General features: G+C 40.7%; 1 long non-coding RNA gene across 1 annotated transcript in view; it reads right to left on the bottom strand.

The window, feature by feature from the left end:
* Positions 1 to 5,598: 5,598 nt before the first annotated feature.
* The window catches only part of LOC118672299, a 35,672-nt gene continuing 24,514 nt past the window's right edge, over positions 5,599 to 16,756 (bottom strand). The window contains exons 2-4 of the long non-coding RNA XR_004973032.1: positions 15,355 to 15,435; positions 12,329 to 12,463; positions 5,599 to 6,087 (exon numbers count right to left, since the gene is read on the bottom strand). This is a non-coding gene — a long non-coding RNA (uncharacterized LOC118672299). The remainder of the gene's footprint in view (positions 6,088 to 12,328; positions 12,464 to 15,354; positions 15,436 to 16,756) is intronic.

The following is a 16,756-nucleotide window of genomic DNA, read 5'->3' as shown; positions in this document are numbered from 1 at the left end:
TTAATATTTTGGGGGGTTAAGAAGCCTCTTGAGAATCTGTTGGAATCTATGGTTTCTTCCCTTGGGGGGAAAAAATGGTCATCAGCATATACTCAGCAAGTTGGCAGGCTGTTTCAAAAAAGTCATGGGCACTTTGAACTTTAAGGGTCTGAGAATCACAGATTAAGGATCTCCATGCCAAACTGTGGGCCTCTAGAGGATAGTCCTACACCCAATTTATCTTTGAACTCGTGTCACCTAACACAGTGAGTAACACATGTGGTTGTCAAGCTGTTATTTGTTAAGACATATCTGCATAAAAAATATCACTACCATATGTTAAAGCAATTTAAGACCATTTTTCAAAAATGTTTTTTTATTGATTTCAGAGAGGAAGGGAGAGGGAGAGAGAGATAGAAATATCAATGTCAAGAGAGAATCATTGGGTGGCTGCCTCCTGTACACCCCTATTGGGGAACAAGCCTGCAACCTGGTATGTGCCTTGACCGGGAATCAAACAGTGACCTTCTGGTTCCATAGATCAATGCTCAACCACTGAGTCATGCTGACGGGGCTCAAATTATTTGTGAGTATATGTCAAAGTTTAATTTCAAACCTTCTTTAAGGTACTTTCCAATAAGTCCAGTTCAAAGATTTCTTTCTCGATAGATTTTTTTCCCCTTAAGATGAAAGGGTAGTTAGATAACATTGAAAGATTGGGTTCAAGAAAGGAACATTTGGTTAAAGGTAACTAAGTTCCTCACAGGACAGATGGTGAAATGTGCAAGCTGAATCTAAGTCTATCAGGAAATTGCTCAGTTCTATTATCAGAAATGCTTGGTAATTACCAAAATAAACTGTTCTTTACATCAGACAATAAATTTCTGACCCAGGCTGCCTTATCTTTGACTTGAGACAATTTTCTAACAGTAAAAATTGACAAACACTTATGTTCATTATAAGAAGAGCAATAGAAATTCAGAGAGGGAAAATTTATGAGGTTGATATGATTGGGACAGACCTAAAAATTATCCTTGAAGGATGGGTGTAGCCTTGATTGGTGGCTACTGAGGTAGTAAGGCATGGTCTGTGGTTCACCAGAGGTGTAGTTGTGTACACAGGTGGTGAAAGCTAAGGGTAGAAACAAAGTTAGTTGGATTTAGAGTGGGATGGACCTTGAAGGATGGAATAAGATATTTGGACTTTAGCCCCTGAAGATATCTAAATAAGGGCAGGGCATGATCCAAGTGACATCATAATTAGCCTGAGCTGGTGCAGTGTGCAGGAGAGAGTAAAGGTAAAGAGGAGATTGGATACATACAAATGCTAAGATGCTCTCTAGGCGTGAAATAGTAAGGATTTGAATAAAGTTATGCCAATGAGAATGACAAGGAGGAATGATGTCAGAATATATTGCAAAGGAAAAATGCAGTTTTTAATACCTGATATATGAAGAATGGAATCTGTGAACTTTGGCAGAGGTGGAATTCACTGATTAGAGTTTCATCTTTTTCTTCCTTGGACACTCCATGGTGAAGATGCAAGTAAATACAAAACAAAGAGACCAGGAGGGGTAGAGGAGGTGGGAGAAGACAACAGATGATTAAATCCACGTGCATGAGACTGAGGTTAGGTGAGTGGCAGAAAGGTGGTACCATTAATGGGTAGGAATTAGTCGTTCTCTTTTGGTTGTTCTCTCATTCTCACTATTTTGGAAAGTCCTTGAAGACAGAAGCTTATTTTTGACATTTATCATCCAGACTATTTTAAGCTTTGGATCCCCAGTCTCTCCCCACACTTCCCTAATGAGCAGTGGTACAGATTCTTTTATGAAAGAAACATAAAATCAATGGATCATGATGATTGAGTACAGAAAGAAAAAGTAAGGAGAAAGGATGGGATAAGGGGAAAAAAGAAGTAAGAAAAAAGTGAACACAATGAGAGATGGTGAGTTCCACTTGATAATGGGCTGCCATAGCTTGCTAACTCCTGATCATTGAGGACGGAGTCATACTGGAGACTAAAGGTTGCTAAGATGAGCTCTCTAATGAATCCACTTATTACTTATTAAAACACTAGTTCTCCAAGGCTTGGTTGATAGGGGGGACATGAGTTTGCACATTAGAGATGCCAGGAACAAAAAAATTGCTCTATAGGAAAAAAAGAAATGGTGGACAGATGATGGAGAAGTAGAGTTGAGAGTGCCAGAGAAGAGATTAGGATAGAGTGAAAAATTAAGAGGAACTTTGGGGGAAATAATAGGGAACTTAAAAGGGATTTTTAAAAATCATTGGAAGATAATAGTTTCAATTTGCTTTGTAACATTAAACCTTTTTCCTAACAATCCACAAAAATCTTGAATAAAATTCCCATTTTTTGTTCATGGCTTCTGGAATTGAATTAGCTTTGATGATGAGTTAAAATGCTGAGCACAGCTTTCTCTATGAGATAGGGTCAAGAGGCAAATCTATTTAGCTCAGGAATCATGCGATTTCTCTTTTCTTTCCTGTTGCTGTCCTCTTTACCATTTCATTGTTTGCTAGCATTTTTACTGGGGAAGTCTAAGGAAGGGAAAGGTGAAATTTCGATAAAAGAATTTCACTGCCATCAAGTAATCCATCAACAGATGTTGACTGAACACCTACAGTTAAAGCATTATGCTAGGATATAGGGGAGATCTAAGAAATTAAACTCTGAGGATACTGACTCAGAGAGAAGAGCTGGGCCCTTGACAAAAGAAATGACTGGTGTGTTCTGCAGGGATCCTTTAAACCAGTGGTTCTCAACCTTGGCTGCACATTAGAGTCACCTGGGAATCTTTTTAAAATCCTGATTTCTAGGCCTCATCCTCTGGAAATTCTGTTTCTTTGTTATGGGGTGGGGCCACAACATTAGTAACAAAGAAACAGAATTGCCGGAGGATGAGGCCCAGAAATCAGGATTTTAAAAAGAGTCCCAGGTGATTCTAATGTGCAGCCAAGGTTGAGAACCACTGCTTTAAACACTCAGCCCTGCTCTGCCTTACCCAGCTGCACCACATAAAAGCAGCCTTGCTCTCTCATCTCACATCTTCCTTTCTCTAGCAGAGTGATGGGCTGAGCTGCGGTTTCAGAGTCATGATCCAAAAAGAAGAGAACTCTTTGCTTTCTTGGATAGTGGCAGCAGAATGACCAGAGGTGGTGAATAGAGCCTACTATTGACATAGTTGATGTTCTTGTTCATTTCAGTAAGAACTGAACCACGGGCCTTTCTGACCTTTATCTTTTAGATATGAACCTGAAATCTCCATTTGTTGTTATTGTTAATCTCATTCCAGGATATTTTCCCATTGATTTTTAGAAAGAGTGGAAGGGAGGGTGGGAGAGAAGGAGAAGGAGAGGAAGAGGGGAGAGGGAGAGGGAGAGAAACATCGATGTGAGAGACAAATCAATTGGTTGCCTCCTGCACACACCCCACCTGGGATGGGGGATCAAACCTGCAACCCAGATATGTGCCCTTGACCAGGAATTGAACCCTCAACCCTTCTGTGTACAGGCTGACACTGTAACCACTAAGCAACACCACCCAAGGCTGAAACTTCCATTTAAGGTCACACAATTTACTTTTTTAAATTGTTCATGTACTCTTGGATGCATCTTTTAGTATAATTCAATTTAATGAGTACAGATTAAGGATCCAGGTACAGGACACTCCACCTAAGATGCAAAGACAAATAATACTCAGGTTTTTGCTCTCAAAGAGTTTACAATCTAATTATGAGAGTTGGGGAGCAGAAAAGCCCCAACTAACTGCAGACCAGCTATCAACTTGATAAACTCCCTAATAGCAAATCAACCAATGAAAAGAAGCTGGACAATGGAGGTCTTCAGTACATGTTTGTTGAATGGATGGTGGAGGAATGAACAGTATCTGCCATGATTGATACCTCCCATCATTGAGAGATGTGTAATACTACTTCAAATTTTGGCCCAGTTGCTGCTATACAAACAGTTTTACTTCTCTCAAACTGGTGTTGAGAGAATGCTGCTGCCAATTCTACGAAATCTACAGGTGCATCCTGTTATTGTTATACTGAGTTGAATTTCTACAGTTTGTAATTTCCACCAGATTTTACTAGATGGGGCACAGAAGTTACTGTGGAAAACCAAAATCCACTATGAATCAAATAACTGCCCCCTACTCACTTGTCAAGTTCCCAATGAGCTACCTAACTATCGTGAATTGCTCTGCCTATAAAACCCTGGAAGAGAACAGTTGCTTATATGAATAAAAGACAGAGCCCTCCATCTGTGATAGTTGAAAATTGACTTTGGTATCAGTTTGAAACTTATGATGACCATTCTTGTTAGATCTCACAGATTGTCTAACAGTCAGATTCCTTTACTCCCTTTCCATTTGAGGGCAGGATATGTTTACGGGATGAATATCAGAAAAAGGTCCCTCACCTCTTCGTCGTGACTATAGTTTTAATATGGATAATAATACATTTTGTCTTTCAAGCTAGCACTGATCAGTTAGCGCTGGCTGCCTGGAGCAGATCCAGGGGCCTAGGCTGAGCTCAGTGGGCTGTAGGTATTAGGATAAGACTTGTAGGCATGCCTGTGCCATTTTTTGTCCAGACTTCTACCCAGCTTTCCAATGTATCTCTTCACACCTCCATCATTGTTGCCCATTGCTTCCAGTTTAGTCTTTCTGAAGAACACTATTTTTTCCCTTTCCATATCCTAAGAATGTCCATAATGTCTGTGAAATTAAGCCCAGATTCCTTAAGCCTGGCATTCAAGATCCTACATAATCTGCCCTAGCCTATCTCTTCAACAGCATTCTCATGCTGTCTTTGCTTCATGAAAACAAACAGCAAAACAATAACAAAAATCAACTGCTCACTAATACCCCAGCATGACATTCTCTTTTCGTGGTTGTTTCTGAAAATCTCTAAGTCCAAATCTAACTTACTCTTTAAGATCCAGCTTAAATGCCACCTCCTAAAAGAAATCTCACTTTATCCCTACATTGGGAAGTATCCTTTCTCTTCTGTCTCAGTAATATCCTATATAATAAAAGGCTAATATACAAATTGTCTCCTTGGGAGTTCAACTGACTGGGAGTTCGACCTATGATGTGTGCTGACCACCAGGGGATGACATGGAACAAAGGCAGCCGGGGGAATGAAGGCCCCAATGGGCCCTGATCACCAGGCAGGCCTAGGAACCCTACCTGTGCATGAATTTTGTGCACTGTGCCTCTAGTCAATAATAATCACTAGCATTGATTAAACACATACTACATAGCAGGCACTATGCTGAGCATTGATTAAACACATACCAAATGGCAGGCACTGTGCTAAGCATATCATATGTATTATCTATCTCATTGACTTCTCGCAGGAATTAGATGAGATCAGTGTACTATCACAATTTCCATTTTATAAATGAAGCCATTGAATCTCATGGTGGTTGTGAAACGCCCACACTCTCACAATTACTTAGTATCATGTCTAGATCCCCAGGTCGCATGTCTAGACCTACCTTTTAAACAATGCTGCTAGTCCATCATTCTGCATTTTCAAATTTATAATTGAGTTATCGGTTTCTGGAGACATGGTTGATCATTCCAACATGCATTTAGAGGCAGGAAATGCCTCTAAGTCACGTTTTTATTCCCAGTGCCTAATAGATGCTCTATGCACATAATAGATGCCCAGTAGTATCTGTTGAATGAATGCTTGCATGGAGAACCCCATTGGAGCTCTGGTTTAGGGAGACAAGATTAATATGGTATCAGCCTCAACTGGTTTTTCATCAGGCTTTTACTTTATGGAGTTGGGTTTGAGGGGAAATATTCAATTGTGGTATATCTGGGTCCACAATTAGGCAACGTGTTTGTTTACACAGGTTTGATTGTACTTGTATCTTCTGTTTCAGGAGTCAGGATGGTCAGTATTCTCAACAATGAATTCAGAGAATTGGATGCAGTTAGCTAGCTGATATAAGTTCCTTTCTTTTAAGAGCAAAGTTTGTTCTCTTTGGCTCTGGACTAGCCTCTTCTTAAGAGCAGATGGGCCTCCATAAACTGAGCTGGATAGCCTTGTCTTCTGAATGTGTGGGCCTAGGTAAAGAGAGAGGAGGATAACATTTTGCTTATTTAGGTTTTGAGCAACTTTGCCCCTCCATAAAAACTGACAGCTTTCGCCCTGACTGGTTTGGCTCAGTGGATAGAGTGTCAGCCTGCGGACTGAAGGGTCCCAGGTTCGATTCCGGTCAAGGGCATGTACCTTGGTTGCAGAGTACCCAGTAGGGGATGTGCAGGAGGCAGCTGATCAGTGTTTCTCTCTCATCGATGTTTCTAACTCTCTATTCCTCTCCCTTCCTCTCTGTAAAAATCAATAAAAAAATATATTTTTTTAAAAAAACTGACAGCTTTCCCCACAATTTTTCCAGCAACTTCTACTTTCAGTACTTGAGATAATAAAATAAAAATTAAAAACAGAAACAAAATGAAGAATTTTGGGGTAATTTCATAATAGGTCAACTTTTTTTATGTGACACCTGGAGGATTAAAATAGAACAAAAGAACCTGTCTGAAGAATCTAGAAGTGACATTAACAAGTGCTTAAATTCATGGAATCCACGTATCTGTTTCATCAGTCGTGGCCAGATGGGGTATTAACAATACCTCGAATTGATGAAATTTATTTTTTCTGAGAAGTTCAGAACTTTTTTGTTTGAATTACCTCCTCTCCCTCCCCACCCCAAACCACTGTGAAATTTTCTATTTCTTGTTTGATAAATGAAGAGATTCAGATCTGTTGAGATTAGGTTAATTTTATCCATGGTAAAGACAAAACTAATTTCTAATTTTCTCACCTGTTTATCTTTTTTGAAAAACCCATACCTCTCTTATTATTACCTATATTTCCTCATGTTGGTGACTTGTTTATCTGCTTTATACAAAGAAGACAATTATTCGTTTTCTGGTGCTCTGTTACTGCTACTATTTTATTGAGTACCTGCTATGTGCCAGGCACATTGCATGGGCATTAAGTGAGAATAAAATAGACAAAATCCTTGTCATTATTATGGAGTTTAAGTTCTGATGCAGCAGACAGACAATAAACAAATAAACAAATGAATATATATTGTAATGATCCGTGGTGATAAGTGTTACAAATAAAAATAATGTAGGTAAGTAAAGCATGCCTGAGACAGGGGAGGAAATGATACTTTTATAGGTGAAGATGTCAAGAAAAAACCCTTTGAGAAGGTGATACTTGGCGAGAAATCTCAGTGAAGTAAGGGAACAAGCCAGAGTGGTACATTTGTGACAATTTATAAACCTACATTGACACATCATCATCACCCCAGAGTTCATAGTTGACATTAGGGTTTACTCTTGGTGGTGTACATTCTATGGGTTAGAGCAGTGGTTCTCAACCTTCCTAGTGCCACGATCCTTTAATACAGTTCCTCATGCCATAAAATTATTTTCATTGCTACTTCATAACTGTAGTTTTGCTACTGTTATGAATCATAATGTAAATATCTGATATGCAGCATGTATTTTCATTGTTACAAATTGAACATAATTAAATCATAGTGATTAATCACAAAAACAATATGTAATTATATATGTGTTTTCCGATGGTCTTAGGCGACCCCTGTGAAAGGGTCGTTCGACCCCCAAAGGGGTCGCGACCCACAGGTTGAGAACTGCTGGGTTAGAGTATAATACAGAGTAGTGTCACTGTCATAAAAACCCTCTGTGTTCCACCTTTTCATCTCTCCATCCCTCTAACACCTGGCAAGTAGTGAGGTTTTTTAAAAAAATTTTACTTTGTTTTTTTTAAGAAGGGAGTTATGGTATAATGGTATGCTGATGAAGAGAGAGAGAGAGAGAGAGAAAGAGAGAGAGAGAGAGAGAGAGAGAGAGAGAGATTATTATCATTGCAGGCACAAAGCTTTTGAATATGAGAAGAGAGAAACGAAGATGGCGGCATAGGTAAACACCGGAGATGGCTGCCTCGCACAACCACTTCAAAAATACAACTAAAAGATGGAACGGACATCACCCAGAACCACAGGAAGGCTGGCTGAGGGGAAATTCTACAACTAGAAGGAATGAGAAAAGCATACCGAGACTCAGAGGAGGCGCAGTGCGGAAGTGAAATACAAAGGTGCGGAGGTGCGTGCGGAGCAGGCTGGCGGCTGAGGGCGCGGTTGTATGTTTCAATCAGGAGGGAGTCTCAGGCTCTGAGCTCCAGTTCCAGGCGAGTCTCTGGGGACCCAGACTCAAACGGGAGAAGCGGGACTGTCTGGCATCAGTCAGAACTCAAGGGCAGCTTTCTCTCCGAGGTTTGCAGCAGTTGCTGGGACACTGAGAGGCAGAGCCTCTGGGGACATTTCTGAGAGCAGCCATAACTGCTCGCTCGGCCCACCCTGTTGATCCCCTGGGACCTGCCCTGCCCAAGCCCTGCACAGAGGCATTTGCTGGATAGCCTCAGGCAAAGGCTAGATTAGCACCTCCCTAGAGGACAGAAGTTCTCCCACTGCAGACACAGCTGATTCTCACAGCCAGTTGGCCTGGAGGTCAAATTCCCCCCCCCCCCCCAGTGTTACCTATAACAATCAAGGCTAAGCTACAACAAGACTGCGCACAAAGACCACTAGGGGGTGCACCAAGAAAGCATAAAAAATGCGGAGACAAAGAAACAGGACACAAATGACAGAAATGGAGGAAAGCAAAATGCTACATATAGAGTTCAAAAAACACACTTTAAGGTCTCTCAAGAACTGTCTAGAAGCTGCCGATAAATTTAGTAAGGCCCTCGAAAAGACTGGTGAGACCGCCGATAAATATACTGAGATCCTAGAGAAATCTAATGAGACCCTCGATGTTGTGATAAAGGACCAACTAGAAATAAGCATACACTGACTGAAATAAAGAATATTATACAGACTCCCAACAGCAGACCAGAGGAGCGCAAGAATCAAGGCAAAGATTTGAAATGAGAAGAAGCAAAAAACACCCGACCGGAAAAGCAAAATGAAAAAACAATCCGAAAATACGAAGATAGTGTAAGGAGCCTCCGGGACAGCTTCAATCGTACCAACATCCGAATTGTAGGGGTGCCAGAAGATGAGAAAGAGCAAGATATTGAAAACCTATTTGAAGAAATAATGACAGAAAACTTCCCCTACCTGGTGAAAGAAATAGACTTACAGGTCCAGGAAGCACAGAGAACCCCAAACAAAAGGAATCCAAAGAGGATCACACCAAGACACATCATAATTAAAATGCCAAGAGCAAAAGACAAAGAATCTTAAAAGCAGCAAGAAACTAACACCATTTCCCCTAAGAACAGGAACAAGACAGGGATGCCCCCTCTCACCACTCCTGTTCAACATAGTACTGGAAGTGTTAGCCATTGCAATTCGGCAAGAAGAAGAAATAAAAGGCATCCAAATTGGAAAAGAGGAAGTAAAACTGTCCTTATTTGCAGACGACATGATATTATACATACAAAACCCTAGAGACTCCATCAAAAAGCTACTGGACTTAATACATGAATTTGGCAATGTAGCAGGATACAAAATTAACCCCAAGAAATCCGAGGCATTTCTATACACCAATAGTGAACTTTCAGAAAGAGAGATTATAAAAACAATCCCGTTTACCATCGCACCAAAAAAATTAAGCTACCTAGGAACAAACTTAACTAAAGAGGTAAAAGACCTCTACTCAGAAAACTACAGGACGTTGAAAAAAGATATAGAGGAAGACATAAACAGATGGAAGAACATACCGTGTTCATGGATTGGTAGAATCAACATCATTAAAATGTCCATACTACCCAAAGCAATCTATAAATTCAACGCACTTCCCATTAAAATACCAACGGCATACTTCAGAGATCTAGAACGAACTCTCCAAAAATTCATCTGGAATAAAAAAAGACCCCGAATAGCTGCAGCAATCCTGAAAAAGACCAAAGTAGGTGGGATCTCAATACCAGATATCAAGATGTATTACAAAGCCACTGTTCTCAAAACTGCCTGGTACTGGCACAAGAATAGGCATATAGATCAATGGAATAGAATAGAGAGCCCAGAAATCAGCCCGAACCAATATGCTCAATTAATATTTGACAAAGGAGGCAAGAACATACAATGGAGCCAAGATAGTCTCTTCAATAAATGGTGTTGGGAAAATTGGACAGATATATGCAATAAAATGAAACTAGACCACCAACTTACACCATACACAAAAATAAACTCAAAATGGATAAAGGACTTAAATGTACGACAGGAAACCATAAAAATTCTAGAAGAATCCAAAGGCAACAAAATCTCAGACATATGCCGAAGCAATTTCTTCACTGATACAGCTCCTAGGGCACTTGAAACGAAAGAGAAAATGAACAAATGGGACTACATCAAAATAAAAAGCTTCTGCACAGCAAAAGAAACCATCAACAAAACAACGAGAAAACCCACTGTGTGGGAAAACATATTTGCCAATGTCATATCTGATAAGGGCCTAATCTCCAAAATTTATAGGGAACTCATACAACTTAACAAAAGGAAGATAAACAATCCAATCAAAAAATGGGCAAAGGACCTAAATAGACACCTTTCAAAAGAGGACATTCAGAAAGCCAAGAGACATATGAAAACATGCTCAAAGTCACTAATCATCCGAGAGATGCAAATCAAAACAACAATGAGGTACCATCTCACACCTGTCAGACTGGCTATCATCAACAAATCAACAAACGACAAGTGCTGGAGAGGATGTGGAGAAAAAGGAACACTTGTGCACTGCTGGTGGGAATGCAGACTGGTGCAGCCACTATGGAAGACAGTATGGAGTTTCCTCAAAAAACTACAAATGGAACTCCCATTTGACCCTGTGATCCCACTTCTAGGAATATATCCCAAGAAACCAGAAACACCAATCAGAAAGGATATATGCACCCCTATGTTCATAGCAGCACAATTCACCATAGCTAAGATCTGGAAACAGCCTAAGTGCCCATCAGTAGATGAATGGATTAGAAAACTGTGGTACATCTACACGATGGAATACTATGCTGCTCTAAAAAGGAAGGAACTCTTACCATTTGCAACGTCATGGATGGAACTGGAGAGCATTATGCTAAGTGAAATAAGCCAGTCAATGAAGGAAAAATACCACATGATCTCACTCATTCATGGATAATAGAGACCATTATAAACTTTTGAACAATAATAGATACAGAGGCAGAGCTGCCTCAAACAGATTGTCAAACTGCAGCAGGAAGGCCGGGGAGGGTTGCGGGACAGGAGGTAGGGGGGTAAGAGATCAACTAAAGGACTTGTATGCATGCATATAAGCATAACCAGTGGACATAAGACATTGGGGGATAGGGGAGGCTAGGGAACTGTCTAGGGCGGGGGGATAAAATGGACACATATGTAATACCCTTTGTAATACTTTAAGCAATAAAAAAAATAAATAAATAAATAAATAAAAATAAAAAATAAAAAATAAAATGCTTACTAAAAAAAAAAAAAAAAAAAGCAGCAAGAGAAAGAAACTCAGTTACCTACAAGGGAATACCCATACGACTGTCAGCTGATTTCTCAACAGAAACTTTGCAGGCCAGAAGGAAGTGGCAAGAAATATTCAAAGTGATGAATACCAAGAACCTACAACCAAGATTACTTTATCTAGCAAAGCTATCATTCAGAATTGAAGGTCAGATAAAGAGCTTCACAGATAAGGAAAAGTTAAAGGAGTTCATCACCACCAAACCAGTATTATATGAAATGCTGAAAGGTATCCTTTAAGAAGAGGAAGAGGAAGAAAAAGGTAAAGATACAAATTATGAACAACAAATACGCATCTATCAACAAGTGAATCTAAGAAGCAAGTGAATAAATAATCTGATGAACAGAATGAACTGGTGATTATAATAGAATCAGGGACATAGAAAGGGAATGGACTGACTATTCTTGGCGGGGAAAGAGGTGTGGGGGATTCAGGAAGAGTCTGGACAAAAATCGTGCACCTATGGATGAGGACAGTGTGTGGGGAGTGAGGGCAGAGGGTGGGGTGGGAACTGGGAGGAGGGGAGTTATGGGGGGGAAAAAGAGGAACAAATGTAATAATCTGAACAATAAAGACTTAATTTAAAGGAAATGAAGGCAAGGAAGGAAGGAGGGATACCTGTTGGAAAACAAAAATATTCACCAGCACTTGTTGTTCTGTTTCTTTGAAGATCACAGTTACAGATATTTTTCGTGTGATCTTTTCACATGATAAGTGAGATACAGTTGGTACTGTTTGGTCCACAGAGTTGCCACCTTACCTTGAGATGTAGTGAATGGTAGCAGGTGAGGAAAACAGAAGAAAAGATTTTTATTTTCTTTGAGGTCATCTTTATCATTTTCCTAACCACACATATATGTGTACTCCACACTTTTCATCTTGATTCTCATGTTCCCTGTTAGAAAACAATCCTCATTTAAGAATGTTTTGGAATATGAGAGTAGACTGTGAGCAATCATTATTTGGAGTTATTAGACTAGAAAGAGAACTTTAGGTAGGATCATAAACAAGTCATTGAATTAATCAATAATCTATCACTGAGTTTATAATGAAATATCTAAGAGATTATAGTTACCATTGTAATTAGCTAGCTAATATTAATAATAGGATGCCCAACTGGTGTGGCTCAGTGGTTGAGCATTGATCTATGAACCAGAAGGTCACGGTTCAATTCCCTGTCAGGGCACATGCCCAGGTTGTGGGCTCAATCCCCAGTAGGGGGTGTGCAGGAGGCAGCCAATCAATGATTCTCTCTCATCATTGATGTTTCTATCGCTCTCCCCCTCTCCCTTCCTCTTTGAAATCAATAAAAAAATATTTTTAAAAAATACTAGGAAAGAAGCAAAGGGGAGGCCAGACATTATAAACATAGTCATCTGGGCAGCTTCACCAGGAAGCTGCAATTTTACACTCCCCAGGTAACCACTGGTCCATTCCCTGTAAATCACTGGGGGAAGGGAGATGGAGACATGCACAGGGTGACCTAGGGAAGGTGCTTACCTGTCAATGTAACCTAAAAAAAAAAAAAAAAAAAAAAAAGATAATTGGCTAAAGGGAGGAAGGCACAAAATCTTAAAAGGTTGAAAGCCCCAGACAAAGAATTCTTACTCTCTTGTTCCCCTTGTTTCATTTCTGCTTTCTTGCACTCGCTTGCTCCATGACCTGTGCTAGCCTGCCATGTGGCTCTATAAGCCCCATAGCCTATGGCCATTTGGACCTCACACACAATGGACTGCAGTTGGGAGCACAAACTAAGCAATTCAGATGGACTGGACTGGACCTTAATATGGAATAGAAACTCTGGGCCGTGGCTTTAATCCTATCTCTGCTAAAGATAAAATGGGGTCCTGACTGGTTTGGCTCAGTGGATAGAGCATCGGCCTGCAGACTGAAGGGTCCCGGGTTTGATTCTGGTCAAGGGCATGTACCTTGGTTGTGGGCACATCCCCAGTGGGAGGTGTGAAGGAGGCAGCTGATTGATGTTTCTCTCTCATCGATGTTTCTAACTCTCTATCCCTCTCCCTTCCTCTCTGTAAAAAATCAATAAAATGTGTTTTTTTAAAAAAAAAAAAAAAAAAAGATAAAATGGGACTTTTTCCATGGTGGGACAGAGGGAAATGGGACCTTGAAGGGAAACTCCCTTAATGTTACCTCATCAATAAAGCTTTCCACCATACCTCATCTTCCCATGGGAGCCTCAGAAAATTTTTTCTCCCACCGCACTCCAAGAGCTCCACTTCCACCAATAACAGGTGGTGGGGCCCTGGCTGATTTGGCTCAATGGATAGAGCGTTGGCCTACAGACTGAAGAGTCCCAGGTTTGATTCCAGTCAAGGGCACATGCCCGGATTGCAGGCTCAATCCCCAGTAGGGGGTATGCAGGAGGCAGCCTATCAGTGATTCTCACCATTGATGTTTCTATCTGCCTCTCCCTCTCCCTTCCTCTCTGAAATAAAAAAAGCATATATATGTATTATATATATTATATATTCATATATATATTATATATAATATATATTATATATATACTTTTGTAATATAAAAGCATATGTATAATATATATTATAATATAAAAGTATATATATTATTATATATATTATAATAAAGAGCTAATATGCACATGGTCATCACGCCCTCACACTGGAACTGCTCAGTCAACACTGGGGAGAGGGAAATGGGGACCAGCCAGGCACAAATGAGCTCATGAGAGAGGAATGGGGACCAGCCAAGCTGCAGCCCAGGAAAGGGACAAGCCGCACACCCTGCAGTCCTGGGCGCCAGCAGATGGGGCTGTGGCCCAGGAGCTGCCTGCTCCTCAGAGCCTGTGGCTGCGGCCCAGGTGAAGTCGCCCACCCACGGTCCCCTGCGGCTGCGGCAATCCAGGCAAAGCCGACCCGGGTCTTGGGTGCCTGCAGCCGGCCAGAGGGAGGGAAGCCCAGGTCCCAGGTGCCTGCAACCAACCGGAGGAGGGAATCCTGGTCCTGGATGCGGGGGGGAGACAGAGGCAGTTAGGGGTGATCAAGCCAGCAGGGGAGCAGTTAGAGGTGATCAGGCCGATAGGGGAGCAGTTAGGGGCGATCAGGCAAGTAGGTAGAGGTGGTTAGGGGTGATCAGGCAGGCAGGCAGGCAAGCGTTTAGGAGCCAGTGGTCCTGGATTGTGAAAGACAGTCAGACATCCCCTGAGGGGTCCCGGATTGCAGAGGGTGAAGGCTGGGCTGAGGGCTCGCCATGCACAAATTTTGTGCACTGGGCCTCTAGTGTGTGTATATATACACAAAGAGCACACAACCAGTAACAATAGGAGATAATTTCTTGAAATTTTTATTGCAAAATACATTTTTATATAAGATACTAAGTAGTATGCATGTGGCCAGTACACAAAACCCTAGAGCTTAGAAATAGATTACCTCCTGAAACAAAAATTAACAGGGGAATGTAAGCCCCTATAGAAGTCAAATCAGAAATTATTGCCATGAATGTCCGGGAATACATGTCCAACGAAGATAATGTGTGTGTGTGTGTATGAAGTGGGGAGAGCTGAAATATGAATGTAATTTTTAAAAACTTAAATCTAGTCATTTTTGGTTGCCTGTTGAAAGAATGTTCTAACAAAAGGAAGATTGACTCCAGAAAGTTTTTGAAAGGAAGCCCAAAGAGCAAGACTTTGTTTTCCAAGGAGAAAGTGCTCTACTCATCCAACAAGAGTGCTTCTCTTGTGGATGAAGGTGGACACAGGCAACATTGTAAGAGTCAGCTCTAGATAATTTGTCTACTGCTTGGCCTTACATTATTCTCTTAGGTTCCAAAGTTCCTCTTCTAGACTCTCCTTTCATTTCCTCTTCTAGACTCTCCTCTCATTACCAGTCCCTTAAAAAAAATCAGAAGTAGAGCCTTATGTAAAAGGGGTCATCAAGTCCATGACTTGAAACGGTACTGTCTTTACACATTGGTGGGTCTTTACCTGTGGCGAGAAATGTGGCAAGTAATCAGTTACAAAAATACTGGCATTCACCAGTTTCATAAATTAGACTATAGTTATCCTTAGAACTTCATTCCAACTGGCCTGTGTATGGCTCTTCTTTTAAGAGAAAAAGTGAGTGAAATTACAGCTGGTACCCATTCCTAGAAATCTGCTTGGGGTATATTTTGGTGTGTTTCATGTGTGTTATGACATATCCACTTCAGTGACCCATCTAATGCACTTGGGATTCCTCAACCCATTGTCCTCTTTGTATACCTCATATCCATTTGCAAGTTTCCTCTCTATATCAGCCCAGAGAAGAGTCATATAACATACACAGTGCACATAATTTACAGTTGATGCTGATGAAATCCTAAAAAGTTGGAATGTGGGCACACTGTCTTAAAATGGCAATAGCACCAGGAATTTAAGGGCCTCCTGTCTGCCCACCAGGAGAGCTCAAAGGTGAGAGTCCTCAGCTCTCTTCTAGAACAAATATTTAGGAACCAAGTAAATACTTACAACACCTTCACCTTTGAAGTTTTTAACGTTAGATCAAAAGTCTTCCAACTCTATGTTGTCTGTAAGACACCCACTTTAAATATAAAAACACAGATTCAAAGTAAATGGATGAAGAAAGATACACCATTCTAACACTAGTCAAAAGTAAGCAGGAGTAACTATAAAAATTTCAAACAGAGCAGGCTTCAAAGCAGGGAAAATTATCCAGGATGAAGCAGGACATCACATAATGATAGAGGTCAATTCTCCAAAAGGACATAACAGTTCTTTATGTGTACTTACCTAACAATAGCATCAAACTATGTGAGGCAAAAACTGATAGAACTGCAAAGAGAAATAGATGGATCCACTATCATAATTGGGGACAACAGCCCTCTCTCAGTTGGTTGAGCATCATCCTATGCACCAAGAAGCTGCTGGTTCCATTCTGGTCAGGGCACATACCTGGGTTGTGGTTGAAATCCTCAGTAGGAGGCGTGTAGGAGGCAGCCGATAGATGTTTCTCTCTCTCCCCCTCCCTTCCTCTCTCAAAAACAAAAGTCAAAAAACACACACATTAAAAAAATGGAAAGATTCAGCAGGCAGAAAATCAGTAAGGAGGTAGCTGAACTTGACATTTTCAATCAAATAGGTATAATGGCTTTGTAGACTACTTGATTCAACAACAAAATACACATTTTTCTCAAGCTCACATAAAACATTCAC

This window comes from Myotis myotis, unplaced genomic scaffold (genome assembly GCF_014108235.1).
Source record: "Myotis myotis isolate mMyoMyo1 unplaced genomic scaffold, mMyoMyo1.p scaffold_m19_p_1, whole genome shotgun sequence".
NCBI classification, from domain to species: Eukaryota; Metazoa; Chordata; class Mammalia; order Chiroptera; family Vespertilionidae; genus Myotis; species Myotis myotis.
Note: the sequence above shows the minus strand (reverse complement) of the source record. Positions and strands in the feature narration are given on the sequence as shown.